Consider the following 18,423-nt stretch of genomic DNA (forward strand, 5'->3'; position numbering starts at 1 on the left):
ACAGTACCCCCCCATCTACGTGTGGCTTCTGGACACTCAGGTTCGGGGTTCCCAGGAAAAGAGGTGTGAAAAGAGCAAACCAATTTGGGAGCGTTCACCTCTGACGCTGAAACCCACGTCCTCTCCACTAGACCATAGACTTTTCAGTGCACCAAGTATTGCAGAGAACGATGTTGGAGACGAGAATCTGCTATCCTTAATCTCGAACTCCAAATTACCATCAACCATTACTGGGGGCGGTGATAGAGGTGAGGGCTCAAGGGGCTCTACGTACCTTTTGAGTAAGGACCTGTCGAACACATTGTGAATCTTAAAGGCCCGAGGAAGTTCAAGACGAAAAGCTGCTGGGTTAATGACGGCGGTAATTTTATAGTGACCAATAAACCTAGGTCCCAGCTTCCAGGAAGGAACTTTCAATCTTATATTCTACACAAAGTCATTCCATTTGGAATCCATTGCCCATCTACAGAATTCCGAACTGTATGTTTCCAATGACCGAATCCCCTGCTGAAGGCGACGTAGCTTAGACTCAGCCAAGGCGACTCGGTCAGGGTCATCAGAGATAAGGGCAAGAGCTCCAAAAAAAACCTCCACAGATTGGAGACAAACTGTCCTGCGGTAATGAAAACGCCCATGACTGAGAATCGCCCTGCAGTAGAGAGATCACAATACCAACCCGTTGCTCCTCATTACCGGAGGAGTAGGGACGAAGTTTTAAGTACAATTTGCATGCCTCCTTAAACACAAAAAACTTGTCTCTACCTCCTGAAAATCTGTCCGGGAGGGCAATCTTGGTTTCAGACTGGACAGGTCTACCAGCAGAAACCCCTACATTGGCGGCCTGTAACCGGTGATACTGCTGCTGAACCTCATGTGCAGCAGGCCTTCATGGTGGTAAAATAGCTGCTAGGAAACCACTGCTAAGGACAGGCAACAAGCAGAAGAGACTTGTTTGGGCTAAAGAACACAAGGAATGGACATTAGACCAGTGGAAATCTGTGCTTTGGTCTGATGAGTCCAAATTTGAGATCTTTGGTTCCAACCACCGTGTCTATTTGCGACGCAGAAAAGGTGAACGGATGGACTCTACATGCCTGGTTCCTACCGTGAAGCATGGAGGAGGAGGTGTGATGGTGTGGGGGTGCTTTGCTGGTGACACTGTTGGGGATTTATTCAAAATTGAAGGCATACTGAACCCGCATGGTTACCACAGCATCTTGCAGCGGCATGCTATTGCATCCGGTTGGCATTTAGTTGGACCATCATTTATTTTTCAACAGGACAATGACCCCAAACACACCTCCAGGCTGTGTAAGGGCTATTTGACCAAGAAGGAGTGGTTTGGGGTGAGCTGGACCGCAGAATGAAGGCAAAAGGTATTGGCACTGTTTGAAAAATCATGTGATGCTTTTCTAATTCGTGTAATTAACAGCACCTGTAACTTACCTGTGGCACCTAACAGGTGTTGGCAATAATTAAATCACACTTGTATTCCAGTTAACATGGATTAAAGTTGACTCAACCTCTGTCCTGTGTCATTGTGTGTACCACATTGAGCATGGAGAAAATAAAGAAGACCAAAGAACTGTCTGATGACTTGAGAAACCAAATTGTGAGGAAGCATGAGCAATCTCAAGGCTACAAGTCCATCTCCAAAGACCTGAATGTTCCTGTGTCTTCCATGCGCAGTGTCATCAAGAAGTTTAAAGCCCATGGCACTGTGGCTAACCTCCCTAGACGTTGAGGTAAAAGAAAAATTTACGAGAGATTTCAACGCAAGATTGTGCGGATGGTGGATAAAGAACCTCGACTAACATCCAAACAAGTTCAAGCTGCCCTGCAGTCCGAGGGTACAACAGTGTCAACCCGTACTATCCGTCAGCGTCTGAATGAAAAGGGACTGTATGGTAGGATACCCAGGAAGACCTCACTTCTTACCCTGAGAAATAAAAAAGCCAGGCTGGAGTTTGCCAAAACTTACCTGAGAAAGCCTAAAACGTTTTGGAAGAATGTTCTCTGGTCAGATGAAACAAAAGTAGAACTTTTTGGCAAAAAGCATCAACATAGAGTGTACAGGAAAAAAAAAGAGGCATTCAAAGAAAAAAACACGGTCCCTACAGTCAAACATGGTGGAGGTTCCCTGATGTTTTGGGGTTGCTTTGCTGCCTCTGGCACTGGACTGCTTGGCCGTGTGCATGGCATTATGAAGTCTGAAGACCACCAACAAATTTTGCAGCATAATGTAGGGCCCAGTGTGAGAAAGCTGGGTCTCCCTCAGAGGTCATAGGTCTTCCAGCAGGACAATGACCCAAAACACACTTCCAAAAGCACTATAAAATGGTTTGAGAGAAAGCACTGGAGACTTCTAAGGTGGCCAGCAATGAGTCCAGACCTGAATCCCATAGAACACCTGTGGAGAGATCTCAAAATGGCAGTTTGGAGAAGGCACCCTTCAAATATCAGGGACCTGGAGCAGTTTGCCAAAGAAGAATGGTCTACAATTCCAGCAGAGCATTGTAAGAAACTCATTGATGGTTACCGGAAGCGGTTGTTCGCAGTTATTTTGGCTAAAGGTTGTGCAACCAAGTATTAGGCTGAGGGTGCCAATACTTTTGTCTGGCCCATTTTTGGAGTTTTGTGTGAAATGATCAATGATTTGATTTTTGATTCATTCTCTTTTGTGTTTTTTCCTTGCAAGCAAATTAAATGAAGATAATAATACCAAAGAATTTGTGATTGCAATCATTTTCAGGAAGAAACGGAGTATTATTTGACAGAATTGCAGGGGTGCCAATACTTTTGGCCACCACTGTAAGACATATTTTCAGTTGTTTCACACTTTTTTGTTAAGTATATAATTCCACATGTGTTAATTCATAGTTTTGATGCCTTCAGTGTGAATGTACAATTTTCATAGTCAAGAAAATACAGAAAAATCTTTAAATGAGAAGGTGTGTCCAAATTTTTGGTCTGTACTGTATATAAAAAAAATGAAAAAGTAATCCAATAAAATAAAAATACTGTACCCATAAATAAATATTATGAAAAAAAAAACAAAACAATAAAAGTACACATATTTGGTATCACCACGTCCATAACGACCTGACCTATAAAACTGTCCCACTAGTTAACCTATTTAGTGAACATGGTAAAGAAAAAAGGAAGCAAAAAACGATGCTTTATCATACCGCCAAACAAAAAATGGAATAAAATGTAATCAAAAATACGAATGTAAATAAAAATGGTACCGCTGAAAACGTCATCTTATCCCGCAAAAAACAAGCTGCCATATAGCTCCATCAGCCAAAAAATAAAAGTTATAGCTCTCAGAATAAAGCAATGCAAAAAAAATATTTTTTCTATAATATAGTTTTTATTGTATAAAAGCGTCAAAACATAAAAAACTCAGGAGATATTGCTCAACAAATTTTGGGGTCCATTTTTTTCCTGTTACCCTTGCAAAAGTAAAAAAATTGGGTCAAAAATAACATTTTTTTGTGAAAATTTTTTCTCCTTCCCCCATGATGGCACCATGGAGAGAAAGGGAATCCGCCCTTAAAGAACAGGAAACCTACAGATAAAAAGGGCGGTACCTCTCTCCCTCATCAGTTGGTTTCCTGTCCTTGACGGGGACCTACAGCGTTCTAAGAAGAAAGAAGAAGCATGGAATGACATACCAGCCCCGGCCAGTCTGGCTCAGGCAGTGGGGGTTCCCTGCCTCAGCTGGCACGGTGTCCTGAAGCGCCACCACTGAGGTCAGTGGGCCTCCAGGGTGGCAGGGAGACGCGGCGCAGAAGAAGGCTGAAGCCGCTGCGTTCTCTGGTGGTGTTGGGTGCCCAGGGCGGTGAGTAGGCCTGGGACTTCTGGGTCCCATTACGCAGAAGCGCGCTCGCCGAGCGCCTCCCCGTGACGCGTGCCCTGATGCACCACTGGGGAGTTGGCGTGACTGGGCACGCGCTTGCCGGTCGCCTCACCCTGACACTAGCCGCAAGGCTGGGTGCGCACACCGGACGTGCCGCGTGCCGCGGTGCATCTCTGGGATCGGCGCATCTGAACGCAGGCACGGGATCCCTGGACACATTGCACCCACTGCCCAACCTGGAGAATAGCAGCAGGGGGGCGTCCCCCACACTGTAGAGGTGCGCGCCCATATCCCCCAGGGGGAGGGTGCAGCACACAAAGGCCCCACGGCTGACTGATGGGAAATTCAAGCCAGGTGAGGAGGGGTGGAGCCCTATAGGGGTTTAAATACTGGGGTTAAGCACTGGGAAAGATCTTCCTTAGCACACTCTGGCACTAGCTATGAGCGAGCAGGAGCTAGAGGAGGTGCAGTCCCTGCACCCCCACTCACCTCCACCACCGCAACAAGGGAAGCGTGCCAAAGGAACCCCCAGTGACCCTTCACTCCAGCACGGCCAAGGTAACAGCGGAAGCGGGCGTAGCGGCAGGTCTTCGCAACGCGGCAAGGACTCCAGTGGGGCATCAACCTCAAGGAAAAACCCATCTACAGGAACGAGTTCCTCTCCAAATCCGGCACTCCCTCTTACAGCAGGATGGTAAGTGATCTTTGTGAAAGCTCACTTTACAATTTGGGCCCCTTCTTTTTCCTCTCTCATCAGGGCAGGAAGAGTACGGGCAAGTCCAAACACACATGGGAGAAGAGACTATGCAGCTCTTGTATTGAACATACAATTTGCGAGGAGACCCCTAAGTTCGCCTCAGAGCTCAGATCCTTGATTAAATCCCAGGTAGAAAATACTTTCAAGTCCCTGCAGAAGGGGGGGGGGTGGGAAACGGGAGAAAACCCGCAATCTGTCCCCGGTATCAGGATCTAGCAGTTTGGATGGAGAGGGGGTAGACACAGATTCGTCCTTCTTATCCTTATCCTCATCATCTTCCGGGGGTGGAGGGGGATGTAGCTGTTTTCCTATAGAGGCTACAGACAATTTAATTAAAGCAGTTAGGTCCACCATGGGGTTGGTAGATCCTCGCCCCAAGAGATCGGTCCAGGACATGATGTTCAGTGGCCTTGAACAAAAGAAAAGAAGATCTTTCCCTCTCAATGATAAAGTCCACTCCCTGATTAAAAGAGAATGGAAAAAGACGGAAAGAAAGGGCCTGTTGTCCCCATAGAGGAAATACCCCTTTGAGGACCCGGTATGTTCATTCTGGGGAAAAGCAGCAAAATTAGATGTGGCAAAAGCTAAAGCCTCTAAAAAATTTTCCCTGCCGTTTGAGGACATGGAGGTACTAAAAGACCCAATGGATAAGGAGGCCGCAGGGGGAGGGTTAAAACCCGCAGTTGCAGACACATATACAGCCAAATCATTAATGGTCTGGCTAGACCAACTAGAGGCACAACTTAAAAACAAAACATCCAGGGATAACTTATTAGGCTCCATCCCAGTAATGAAGGGCGCAGCAGCATTTTTGGCTGATGCGTCAGCTGACTCTGTTAGGCTGGCAGCCAGAGCAGCGGGCTTCTCTAATGCAGCCAGATGGGCCCGATGGCTTAAATGCCACCAAACAAAATTAAAGCTGTGTTCCATTCCTTGCGAGGGTGAGTTCCTATTTGGACCTACTCCCTACTCTTGATGATATTCTCAACAAGGCTGGGGATAACAAGAAACGTTTCCCTGTCCTCTCCAGTACTTCATACAAGGAAGCCCTTTCGGAGCAGAAAATTTATACGCTGGAAACCCCCCAAAGACCAGGATAGGTAGGAGGATAGGAAGAAAAAAACTAAAGGATTTATGTTTAACAGATCCCCCCCCCCCAGTGACAACAGAAAACCCGCCCAATAAGGGTCAGACTTCTTCTTTTCCTCCCAGCCTGGGAAAAGATATCAAACAGCTCTTGGATTTTAGACCTGATAAAAACAGGTCTAAAATTTCAGTTTCACTCCATTCCCAGACCAAACTTTGTCATAACCCACAAGAGGTCATCAGAAGTAGAAAAATCTGCACTAGAACAAGAAATCCTAGGTCTAATAGAAAGAGCCGTCCTTCAAGAAGTCTCTGCCCAGGAGAAAGGCGAAGAATTCTACTCCCCTCTGTTCCTAAGGAAAAAACTGGACGGGACTTTCAGAACAATTGTAAACCTGAAGAAATTGAACACATTTCTGAAGGTTCAAACCTTCAAGATGGAGTCAAAATCGTCAGTAAAACTGTTATTCCCAGGCTGTTTTATGGCTATACTGGATCTGAAGGACGCCTATTATCACGTCCCCATACACAGAAATTACCTGAAATTCCTAAGGGTAGCAATATCGATAAAGGGAATAGTCAAACACTACCAGTATACGGCCCTCCCATTCGGTCTAGCTATAGCCCCAAGGGTTTTCACAAAAATAGTGGCGGAGGTAATGGCCCATCTAAGGGAGCAAAACATTCTGATTACCCCTTACCTGGATGATTTGCTGAGGCAACTCTTTCAATCATTGCAAGGACCAACTGGCAAGGGTCATAGATTCTTTGACGAATTTAGGCTGGCTTCTCAACCTAAAAAAGTCCAAGTTGGAGCTGGACCAAGTACAAGAGTATCTAGGCATTTTATTAGATTCGAGGAATCAGGAGTGACGTCTCCCGGCAGGGAATATTCAGAAAATGATAGCTCGGATATCTCAAGTAAAGGACCACCCCTCTATGACTCTGCGAAAAGCAATGTCCCTTCTAGGTTCCATGACAGCCTGTATTCCGGGGGTCCGTTGGGCCCAGGTACCTACCAGGGACTTACAGTGGGAAATCTTGGGGGCAGAGAAATCGCTAAAAGGGCACTTAGAAGGTCAGCTAACTTTGTCATCAATAACCTTAGTCTCCCTAAGATGGTGGGTGGAGGTGGACAATTTAACCCAAGGCGTTCCATGGACAATCTCAGTCTCGCAGGTTCTGACTACAGATGCAAGCCCCAGGGGGTGGGGGGCTCACCTAAACGACCAAATAGCTCAAGGGGTCAGGACAAAGGGCTTAAAAGGTGTATCCTCCAACATGAAGGAACTTCTAGCAGTAAAATTCACCCTCTCAAAATTTCTAAACACTCTACAGGGACACCATGTAAGAGTGTTCTCGGACAACAGGGTAGTAGTAGTAGTAAATCACCAGGAGGGGACCCAGTCCCATTCTCTACTACAAGTAACAAAATCCATCCTCCAGTTAGCCGAGAACAATTTGGGGTCTCTGTCTGCACTCCACATAAAAGGAACAGAAAATCTCACAGCAGACTTCCTGAGCCGAACCCAGCTGAAACAGGGCAAATGGGAGCTGAATCAGTTAGTGTTCAACTAACTCACGAAAATGTGGGGATACCCTTTCATAGACCTATTCGCCAACTGGCAGAACAAAAAAGTAGACATATTCTGCTCAATAAACACCAAGGGGAACCCAGCAGCACTAGATGCATTTACAATCCCATGGAAGCACCAGCTAGCCTATGCCTTTCCCCTGATCGCACTTATTCCGGAAGTTCTGAGGAAAGTCAGGGAAGACAGGGAAAACGTAATTTTGATAGCCCCCTTCTGGCCAAAGAGGCCCTGGTTTTCCTGGCTGAGGATAATGTCCACCTCCGACCACTGGGTTCTTCCGGAAATCCCGGATCTCCTTTTCCAGGGACCGGTCCTCTATCCTCAGGTAGCAAATCTACACATGACAGCCTGGATTTTGAGAGGGCGCTCTTAAGGGATAGAGGTTTTTCCCCAAATTTGATCTCCACTCTACCACAGAGTAGGAAACCCGTAACTACCAGACTTTACGGTAAAACCAGGAAAAAATTCCTCTTATATTCAGGTTCTAAGGTACAAGGGGAAGTCCCCATTGCTTCCATCTTAGAGTTCCTACAAAGGGGGTTAGAACGGGGTCTGGTCACAAGCACACTCAAAGTTCAAGTTGCGGAATTAGGAGCCCTATACAACTGCGACCTGGCCAGAAATAGGTGGATATCTAGATTCATCAAGGCATCATCCAGTTCTAGGCCCATCCCCTCCCGGAATACTCCTCCTTGGGACTTAAACTTAGTCCTTACAACCCTAACCAAACATCCCTTCAAACCTTTAGCGGATGCATCTCTAAAAACCCTATCTCTTAAGACGTCACTCTTAGTAGCTTTCACATCGGCACGAAGAGTTAGCGACATACAAGTTCATCAGCATGGCTCCCCTTCATGCAAATCCCAGAGGACAGGGTGACACTTAGGACTGACCCAGCATACCTTCCTAAGGTGGAATCACACTTTCATAGATCGCACGGGAGAGTAGGAAGGATAAGGCTCTCTTTTGTGTGCTTCCAGGGACCTCTGAAGGGGCAAAAAGCTTCCAAGGGCACACTGGCAAGATGGATAAGAGACGCCATCTCCCTGGCATACTCGTCAAGCGGGGAAACCGGGCCGGAGAATCTAAAAGCTCACTCGACAAGGGCAGTAGCAGCCTCCTGGGTGGGAAAAGCCGGTGCTTCAATAGAACAGATATGTAGAGCTGCAACCTGGTCTTCCCCCTCTACATTCTTCCAAAGGCGGTGAAGGTAGAGATATACGTCCACGCCGCTGAAAAATCCTCAAATCAGGAACATATAATAAAATCCTTGTTTATTGGTAAATGCCTACGCGTTTCTGGGTGTTCCACACCCCTTCATCAGGGCACCAACAGATATATCAATGCATGCACTGAAACACTCCATTTATATACAGACATAAAGTGAAAAAAAAAAAAAGTTGTGTTCAAAAAGGAAGAGCAGAAAAAAAACAAAAAAAACAACAACATAACCTTTGCACCTGAGGCCGTGTGCAAAAACCTTCAACAAAACTTTATCAATGAGTGTCACCAATATAAAAAGTGAGCACAAAAAACATGTATTAAGACACGTATTACAAATAATGTAGTGTAGAGATGTATAAATAATCAATATACAGAATAGTCAAATGTATCAGTCAAATGGAGTAAATACATGAAAGGAATATTACTTACTAATAAGTAAGCGTTCACATTAGGTAAGAACAATATAAATATATATATAACATTAAAATCTCTAATGAGAATACACCCATCAGCTGTCGTTCCATAAAGGGAGATGGAAAACGAAGGAACAAAATAAAAATAAATATAAAAAGTACCCCCATGTAGAAAATAGCCCGTAATAACCTCTGTCAACGGAGGTAGTGAATCACCTGACGTGCGGTGGCGTAGAAGGAGTGAGGTGTGTCTACCTGTTTGTGTATCTCCTTTATCTGTGCCACAGCCTGTGCACTACATCGCGGTGTTTTCTTTAGGTCCTATTACTACACATTAGTCTCTATGTCACTACATGATATATGTCAGATAACCTGTTCCTTGTACCATTCCTCCGTTGATAGAGGTTATTACGGGCTATTTTCTACATGGGGGTACTATTTATTTTTATTTTGTTCCTTCGTTTTCCATCTCCCTTTATGGAACGACAGCTGGATTGCGGTCACGGTGTACCGCCGCTGCGAGGCAGACCGCTGAGGCTGGTGTTGTGTGCGCAGCAGAGAATGGGACAACTCCCCACGGAAGGAGTATAGCCTCAGCGCAGTGAGTGTGGATGATGGGAGTGATGGTGCACGGGTGTAGCGTCTGTCTGCACTCTTCCTGGCTACCTTGCTGTAAGCGAGTGGAAGTAGCCCACGTCCCTGAGCGTACCGTGTAGTGCTCACCCGTATGGCTGGTGACTTGGGGCCTTCTGATAGCCTCTGCTCCTCGATGGCGGTGCTGGTCCCATGCTCGTGACTGAGCCTCCGGGCTTCTATGGCCAGAGGACCTGGAATCCCCTGCCGGCTGGTTTCTGCTGCTGGACTTAGAGATCCTCACAGCCTCGGACTCCGTTGTCCGGTAGTAGTGTCTTCAGCCAGGACGAGCTATATCTGCTTCCAGTCCCTGGCACTCAGCACCTGCTCCTACAGAGTTCCTAGCTGTTGCTTTCCCTGTGTCTGCAACTTCACTCTCTACTCTCTCTGGAGCTTCACTTTCTCCTCTAACCCCGCCCGAGATCCAGTTTATATAGGGCAGGTTCCTCCCCTATCTGGTCTGGGACAGGAGGTGTTGCATGTTCAAGGGCTCCTGACCAGGGAACCTCCCACTTGCTCTCAGGCGTGATATTTCTATCACTGTGGCAACCAGACCCCTCTGGTGCCACATTCCCCCCTAGTGAAATTTAGTACTCCGGGACTAAACACATTTTTGAAACATAATATAACAGGGTATAAACAATAATACAACAACATATGTACAAGAAGTTTAGTCTTTAGAGGCCACGGCGCGTCCGTGACCGGGTGTCCATGTCACCCAACGAGGTGAAGTCTTGAACGGTGTGGGGACCTGTCCAAAGCAAACCCAAAATGTTGGCCCTGGGCGTGGCTGCAAGGTGAAGCGAACTACTTTGGACCACATGGGGCCACGCCAGACAGGTTTTTCTTCCGTGGCCGTCTTCGCAAGAGGCACCAAGTGCAACTATTTACAATGTAGTTCCGGTTATTCAGCGTCCATAACCTGACAGTCCAAATAAACCTGCAGGGTAACTAGAGGAACATAATTAATAAACAGGCAACGAAAACATAAACCATTTTCAGCATTTGCAATTTACAGGTTAATCCACATTCTAGATTCTCCAGCGAGCGGGCATCTGTCCTCTAGTGCTCCTGGTGGAACTACGTAACCCACTATCTGGCTCTGCACTACAGGGTGTAGGAAGTGTTGCGGGTAGGCCTGGCAGCTTCCTGCGTACTCTTTGGCTTACTAAGGGCACGACAGGCTCACTACTAGCAGAGGGTTGATTCTCCTGAGCTGCTGGTATGGATTCTTCTGCCTCCTGGGCCGGCTGCTCTTCCGACACTCCCTGTTCTTCTGTAGGCCCTTGAGGGGCTGGCTGGAGAAAGGTGAGGACAGGTACCACGACTGCGCTGTTGATCTGAATCCAGGACCGGGCAAAGTCTCCGAGTACGGTACTGATCATTTCTTCCCTTTCCTCTGCGGGTTGAGAGTTCTCTTGATCTTCGTCAGTGCTTTGCAACTGCTCGGGACACTTTTTCAGGTGGTCTCTGGAGACAATGGCCGTGGTTTCTCCTCCATCCTTACTGATTATACAGATTTTTGGATTCTCATGGCGTGAAGGCAGTACGGTGTACGGTTCTTTCTCCCACTAATCATCCAACTTATGGAGCCGCCTCTTTCTCTTCAAGACCTGCTCTCCAGGTACAAGGGAAACAGCGGAAGCATGCTGGTTATAAGTCTTCTCTTGCCTTTCTCTTGCTTGAGACAGACTTCGCTCGACGCTCTCTTGAACTTTCCGGTACTACTGCTGCCGTTCTGTATCCCAGTCTGCCTCTGGCGAGGTGTCCTCTGGTGTCAGGACTCCCATATCCAAGTCAATAGGCAGCTTACCAGGTCTTGCTCTCATTAGGTAAGCCAGGGTACAGTTGGTGGAACTTACTGGGATGTGGTTATACAGGTCCACCAGATCAGGCAGTTTCCCAGGCCACAGATTACGTTCTTCCAGGGGCAACGTTTTTAGCAAGTCTATCACCACCTGGTTCATTTTTTCACATAGTCCGTTGGTCTGAGGGTGATAGGGCGTTGTTCTTATCTTCCTGCAGCCATACAGGTTGCAGAACTCCTGGAAGACCTCCGCTTCGAAGGCTGGTCCTTGGTCCGTCAACACTTGCTCCGGATACCCGTGTGGATGGCAGAAGTGCAGCTGGAAGACTCTGGCTGCTGTTTGAGCTGTCAAGTCTTTGACAGGGACCACCACCAGGAACCGGGAGTAGTGATCTACGATGGTGAGGGCGTAGATGTACCCAGATCTGCTCGGAGCCAGTTTCACATGGTCCAGAGCTACCAGCTCCAGTGGCTGCCTGGTGATGTTGGGCTGCAGAGGAGTCTTCTGGCTGGCACGGTCCTTCCTTGTTAGGTTGCACGGGCCACAGTCTCTGCACCATCTCTCGATGGCTCCTCTCATGCCTACCTAGAAGAACCGTCCACGCAACAGGAACTCCAGCTTCTTCCATCCGAAGTGCCCTGCCCCGTCGTGGTATGCCTCCAGAACCATAGCCACGTCTCGTCTCGGGACAACTACCTGCTAGGTCAGCTCATGTGTTCGGGAGTTGACCACTCTCCGGCACAGCTTCTCTTTGTAAAGAAACAGCTTACTTTTCTCTTTCCACAGTTGCTTGGTCTCCTCCGGAGCGTCTGGGTCAAGGCGGGCATCAGCCTGTGTCAGCATTTCCTTCACCAGACGGACTGCGATGTCACTGTCTTGCGTCTCCGCCCAGCCGTAGTGGGGTAAGGGATTGAACGTAGCAGAGCGCCTGTCCCTTACACGGTGGGAATACTGGGTAATCCCATGATGGTGGAACGCCGGGAGTTCGATCTCTTCTAGTTCTTCTGGATCTTCTCCTCTGTCCAGTAAGTTTGGCATCCTGGACAGGGCATCCGCGTTGGCATTTGAGCGTCCCGCCCGGTATTTGATGTTGAATTCATAGTTGGACAGGCGGGCCATCTATCTCTGCTCCAGGGCACCAAGTTTTGCAGTGTCCAGGTGTGTCAACGGGTTGTTATCCGTGTACACGGTGAACTTGGAAGAGGCAAGGTAATGCTTGAAACGTTCGGTCACTGCCCACACCACTGCCAGGAACTCTAGCTTGAAGGAGCTATAATTCTCAGGGTTCCTTTCTGTGGGCCTTAGTTTCCGTCTGGCGTAAGCGATTACCCGTTCTCTCCCCTGCTGAATCTGGGACAGTATGGCTCCTAGCCCGATGTTGCTTGCGTCCGTGTGGAGGATAAAGGGCTGGCCGTAGTCAGGGTATGCCAGGACTTCATCCCCCATGAGGGCCATCTTCAGCTGGCGGAAGGACTCCTCTTCCAGCTTTTGCTACCTGAAGGGTGGCTTCTGGGTTTTGGCCTTCCTGGACTGGCCTATCAGGAGGTCCTGCATAGGAGCTGCCATTCTGGTGAAACCGGGAATGAATCTTTGGTAGTAGCCTACCAACCCGAGGAACTGCCGCACTTCCTTTACGCTGGAGGGTCTTGGCCAGTCCTTAATCACGGTGATCTTATCGGGGTCGGGAGCCACTCCGTCAGCACTCACCACGTGTCCCAGATACTGTACTTTTGGTTCCAGTAGATGAGACTTGTAGGGTTTCACCTTTAGGCCGTAGCTTGCCAGGACATCAAACACTTCTGCCAGGTGTTTCAGATGGTCCTCGTAGGTCTTGCAATAAACGATGACATCGTCCAGGTATAACAGGACCGTCTCGAAATTCCGGTGTCCCAGACAGCATTCCATCAACCGCTGGAAGGTCCCCGGTGCGTTGCAGAGCCCGAACGGCATACAGTTGAATTCACTGAGACCCATCGGGGTGGTAAACGCGGTCTTCTCCTTGTCCGCCTCTGCTACAGGAACCTGCCAGTACCCGCTAGTAAGATCCAAAGTGGAGAAGAAGTTAGCAGATTTTAATGCAGCTAAAGATTCTTCTATCCTAGGTAACGGGTACGCATCTTTGTGTGTGATTCGGTTGACCTTTCTGTAGTCTACACACATTCTCATGGTGTTGTCTTTCTTTTTCACTAGAACTAGTGGAGCTGCCCAGGGGCTACAGCTGTCCCTGATTACCCCAGCCTCCTTCATGTCTCGCAACATCCCCTTTGCATGCTGATAGTGTGCAGGGGGTACAGGTCGGTATCTTTCTTTTATGGGTGGATGGTCTCCTGTGGGGATGTGATGTTCTACCCCCTTTACTCGCCCGAAGTCTAGCGGGTGTTTACTAAAGACTCTTTCGTACTCCTGAACCACCCGGTAGACTCCCTGTTTTTGGTGTGAGGGAGTGGAGTCAGTACCCAAATGCAGCTGCTGACACCAGTCCTCCATATGTTTCTTAGAGCCGTTACCTTCCTCTGATTGAGACGGAAGCAAGAGTTCTACGGCCTTTACAGAATTTTGGTTTATGGTGAACAATTTGGCTAGCGTGGCATACCGGGGCAGGTATACTTCTCTCTCCCCGATATTTAAGATGCGGACAGGCACCCTCCCATGGCGTACATCGACCACCCCCCGTGCTGTCAAAATGGTGGGCCTACTGTCCGAATAGACGGGTTCGACCATTGCTTGGTAGTCTCTACCTCTTAGACCAATAGCTGCCCGCCACCATATCATCATCTCACTTTTCGGGGGCATGGCAATAGGGAACGGGTCACACATTCTCATGCTACCAATCTCACCACCAGATAGTTCCACCTGTTGCCGTTTCATCAACGCCCGGATCTCCTTTTGTAGGACACGCTGCTGGCTGGAACTGGCATTCATGGCAACCTGCTGTAAAATGAGAATTATCTCTGCAAGACAATTTTCAATCACGTTAGTACCCAAGGTTATTTTAGGGTGACTCTCACGACGGTCAATGTCCACAATAATCAGTCCTTGTGCCGCCAGTTCAACTTTACCGATTTTAATGGTCACCTCTTTGAATCCCACCTGCGGCACGGGCTGACCATTGCTGGCGATGATACTCAGGTCGTCATCTGGGTAGCGGGTTATGCCCGAGTCATTCCAGTACCGCTTAAAGAGCACATAAGAGATGGTAGTCACCTGTGACCCGGTGTCTAGTAGGACAATCATAAGAATGCCATCCAGTACCACAGGCAAGACTGGACGTCCCCCTACGTATTTATCACGCCAGTTCGATGGGCCTGATGATCTTATACCTGGGGGTTGGCCCTCTGCCCCAGGTTGTGCCCGTTTAAATGACAGTACCTTGCCATATGTCCTGGTTGATTGCAGCGGCGGCTGATGGGTTGCCCGTCCTCGTTGTATTGGTCGCTGGGTCTTCCTCTGGACGATGGGATCCTCCTCTGTCGGCGCCACGGGACGTCCTCCGGTCCGGATGCCAGCTGGATCTTTCCTGGAGGAGAGACCTGTAAAGACTGCACAGTTCTGGTTAGCGCGGCAACGCTTTTGGTTAGCTCTTGGACCTGATGGTGCAGGTCTGTAGCCGGGTTGTTGTCCAAAGCCTGCGCATCAGCTCCCACAGGCCCTGAAGACAAGGGCGCTGCCTCCTTGGGATAAGTGATAGCGGGGCGCCTTTGGGTTACAGTGCCACCCGGTGCCAGTTCTCGGAGCACCCGGATGGCTCTGTCCTTGAACTGTGCAAAATCTAAATCAGGGTCCTGTAGGGCCATTGCCTGCAACTGGGTTTGGTGGGCATTGGACAGTAGACCCTCTATGAATTGTTCAGTCAACAGCTTATGTTCATTCCGCACGCTGTCAGGGTCTGCCTGCTTAATGGCTCTCAGGGCCTCCTGCAAGTTCAAAGCATAGTCCCTTATACTTTCTTGTGCCCGTTGCTTGCACCCGTAAAATCTTAGTTTAAACTCTGCTGAGGTGCGGGTATCAAAAGTGTCCTTTAGACGGGCCAGTATTTCTCTGACAGTCCCCTTCTCCCGTGGTGGCCAGGACTTAACCTCCCTTTGGGCTGCTCCGATTAACTGGCCCACCAAGATGCTCACTTTTTGCTCTTCTGTTAGGGGGTATACTTGGAAGAGGCTGTTTAGCCTTTCCTTAAAGTCACTTAGGGTGTGTGACTCCCCTGAGTACTGGGGTAGCCATGCCGCTCCGGAGATATATGGCATCGTGAACGGCATCACTGCGGCAGCAGCCGCGCTGGCGGTGGGAGCTCCCTCCATTCCTGGTATCTTCCGCCCCCCTAGTTAACCGTGGCCTACCTCTTGTTGCTCTTCCTCCGTCGGCCGCGGCTCCGCAAGTGATCGTCGGGGTTGAGGACCTTGCGTCGCGTGCTGATGACGTCGGCGTCCGCTGTGCTCCTTCCAGGACCTTGCGCAGCGTCCGTGCGTAAGGCGGGGCTTCAGCTCTCGCGCGCTTTCATTGTCCACGCCCCTCTTCTTCCCGCGCGACGTCCCGAAGATGGCGCCTAATGGCGGGAAAACGACTGCGGATGGCGGGAAAACGGCTGCGGATGGCGGGAAACTTCACCACGGCAGGTATGACAGTCTTTTGAAGGCACGCAGTACCCGGTGGTTGCGGGCACAAAATCCTGCCGACTACGCCAAAGTTGATGCGCCCCCTGGGCCGTGTGTGCACGCATGGGGGTTACCCGGAGCTGGGTCTCTAGGGTTTGTAGTCTCCGTGGCGGCGACCCGGTCCCGTGGCTCAGCGTGGTCAAACCAGTGGCAGTCTTTTATATGTTTTAGGTTAATGTCCGACTACGCCACCCGTGGATTGCGGTCAGAGTGTACCGCCGCTGCGAGGCAGACCGCTGAGGCTGGTGTTGTGTGTGCAGCAGAGAATGGGACAACTCCCCACGGGAGGAGTATAGCCTCAGGGCAGTGAGTGTGGATGACGGGAGTGATGGTGCACGGGTGTAGCTGGAACGACTCAGAGTCTTTGCAGTGCAGTACAGGGTCTTTACTGATGATGATAAGGCGTACCCTCCCGGGAGTACTGGCTAGCATAAGAGGCCGGGTCAGTCTGTGAACAAACAGGAGTTCCCCTGGCCAGGTGGAGTTGTAGGCCTCCCCGTCTGTCTGCACTCTTCCTGCCTACCTTGCTGTAAGCGAGTGGAAGTAGCCCACGTCCCTGAGCGTACCGTGTAGTGCTCACCCGTATGGCTGGTGACTTGGGGCCTTCTGATGTCCTCCGCTCCTCGATGGCGGTGCTGGTCCCTTGCTCGTGACTGAGCCTCCGGGCTTCTATGGCCAGAGGACCTGGAATCCCCTGCCAGCTGGTTTCTGCTGCTGGACTTAGAGATCCTCACAGCCTCGGACTCCGTTGTCCGGTAGTTGTGTCTTCAGCCAGGACGAGCTATATCTGCTTCCAGTCCCTGGCACTCAGTTCCTGCTCCTACAGAGTTCCTAGCTGTTGCTTTCCCTGTGTCTGCAACTTCACTCTCTACTCTCTCTGGAGCTTCACTTTCTCCTCTAACCCCGCCCCAGATCCAGTTTATATATGGCAGATTCCTCCCCTATCTGGTCTGGGACAGGAGGTGTTGCATGTTCAAGGGCTCCTGACCAGGGAACCTCCCACTTGCTCTCAGACGTGATATTTTTATCACTGTGGCAACCAGACCCCTGGGGTGCCACAGAAGATGGAGAACAAAATTTCTCCATCCTCTCCATTATCAGTGCTCGGAAATCGGACTGCATCCATAACAAGGAAAGGTAGAGGGCACCACCATAAATAAAGTCGGGATCTACTTATCACATACCCAGTGCAGAACATGGAAAAAGCAAAGAAAAAGAAGGTATGCAAAGACAAGGATCACCTGACTAAAATATATATTTATTTATTAAATGACACCCAAGGCCAAAACAAAGACATATTAAAAAACACTTAAAAAGTAAAAATGGCCATAACAGTATAACAAAGCAAAAAACAACACCTGTTCACACCTATTTCTTGTTTTGGAAGTGCCGTCAGTTTTTTCTGTTTCTATGTATAAACTTTGACTGAGCACTCCGCTTCTATGTCACAGGCGATTTTAATTGCAGCAGGATCTTATTATCCCGCACACAAGCAGACATAGTCACTTAGAGATGAGTTTACATTGATAGGGTCCTGGTATTTTTGAGAAACGCCTTACCGTGGCTACCAGGTACACATGAATTGGCCAATTTATGCACTAAGATTTCTCACTTATTTCTATTTTCCCAAAGCAGTAATGCTATTCATATTTCTTATATTTCATGTTTGTATACTTAGCTTCCCAGTGTGCTGCTTTGTTTGTTAATTAATAACAGTATAACGGACCACAACACTATAGTGTTGAAGTCTAATCCACCCGTCTGTAAGATGGTACATAAGGTACCAATGATCAGTAAGCCAAATGTTATGGCCATTTGTGCTTTTTTTTAAGTATTTTTAATATGTCTTTGTTCTGGCTTGTGTGTCATTTAATAAATAAATATATATTTTAGTCAGGTTATCCTTGTCTTTGTACACCTTCTTTTTGCTTGTTTTTTCCATAATCGGACTGCATCCGAATCAGATATCATTTCAGTGTAGTCTGATGGTTTCCATGCACTCATTGCCTTGCAGCGCCAAGTGTGATCCAAATATCGCTTCAAACTTGGACAAGCTGCAATTTTTTTCCTCGGACCAAGCAAAAAATTGGACCTGTGTGCGGCCTCATAGACTAACATTGGTCCGAGTGCAACCTGATGTTTTGTTGGATCGCGCTCAGACAGTGGTGTCAGCGATCCCTAAGCCATTCATGCAGAGATTAAAGTATGCTGTTGGTTGAACTGTTGTTTAACAAACTGTTGTAATACCGACAGTGCCATATACATCTTAGTCCATATTGCCCATTCAACTTGGCCATATATATATATGTTCAGTGACAATGGGCACAAAACAAAAATTATTTCTGAAAATATTCTTTCAACAAAAGGTCTTTTATGAATGATTGATCTTTCAT

The 18,423-nt window shown here is 48.4% G+C and overlaps 1 pseudogene; it reads left to right on the plus strand.

Annotated features, from left to right (window-relative positions):
- LOC141157735 (meiotic recombination protein DMC1/LIM15 homolog) overlaps window positions 1-18,423 on the plus strand; it is a 228,269-nt pseudogene that overhangs the window by 174,246 nt on the left and 35,600 nt on the right.

Source organism: Phyllobates terribilis, unplaced genomic scaffold (genome assembly GCF_046119375.1).
Source record: "Phyllobates terribilis strain yellow unplaced genomic scaffold, ASM4611937v1 Scaffold_8__6_contigs__length_399053987, whole genome shotgun sequence".
NCBI lineage: Eukaryota > Metazoa > Chordata > Amphibia > Anura > Dendrobatidae > Phyllobates > Phyllobates terribilis.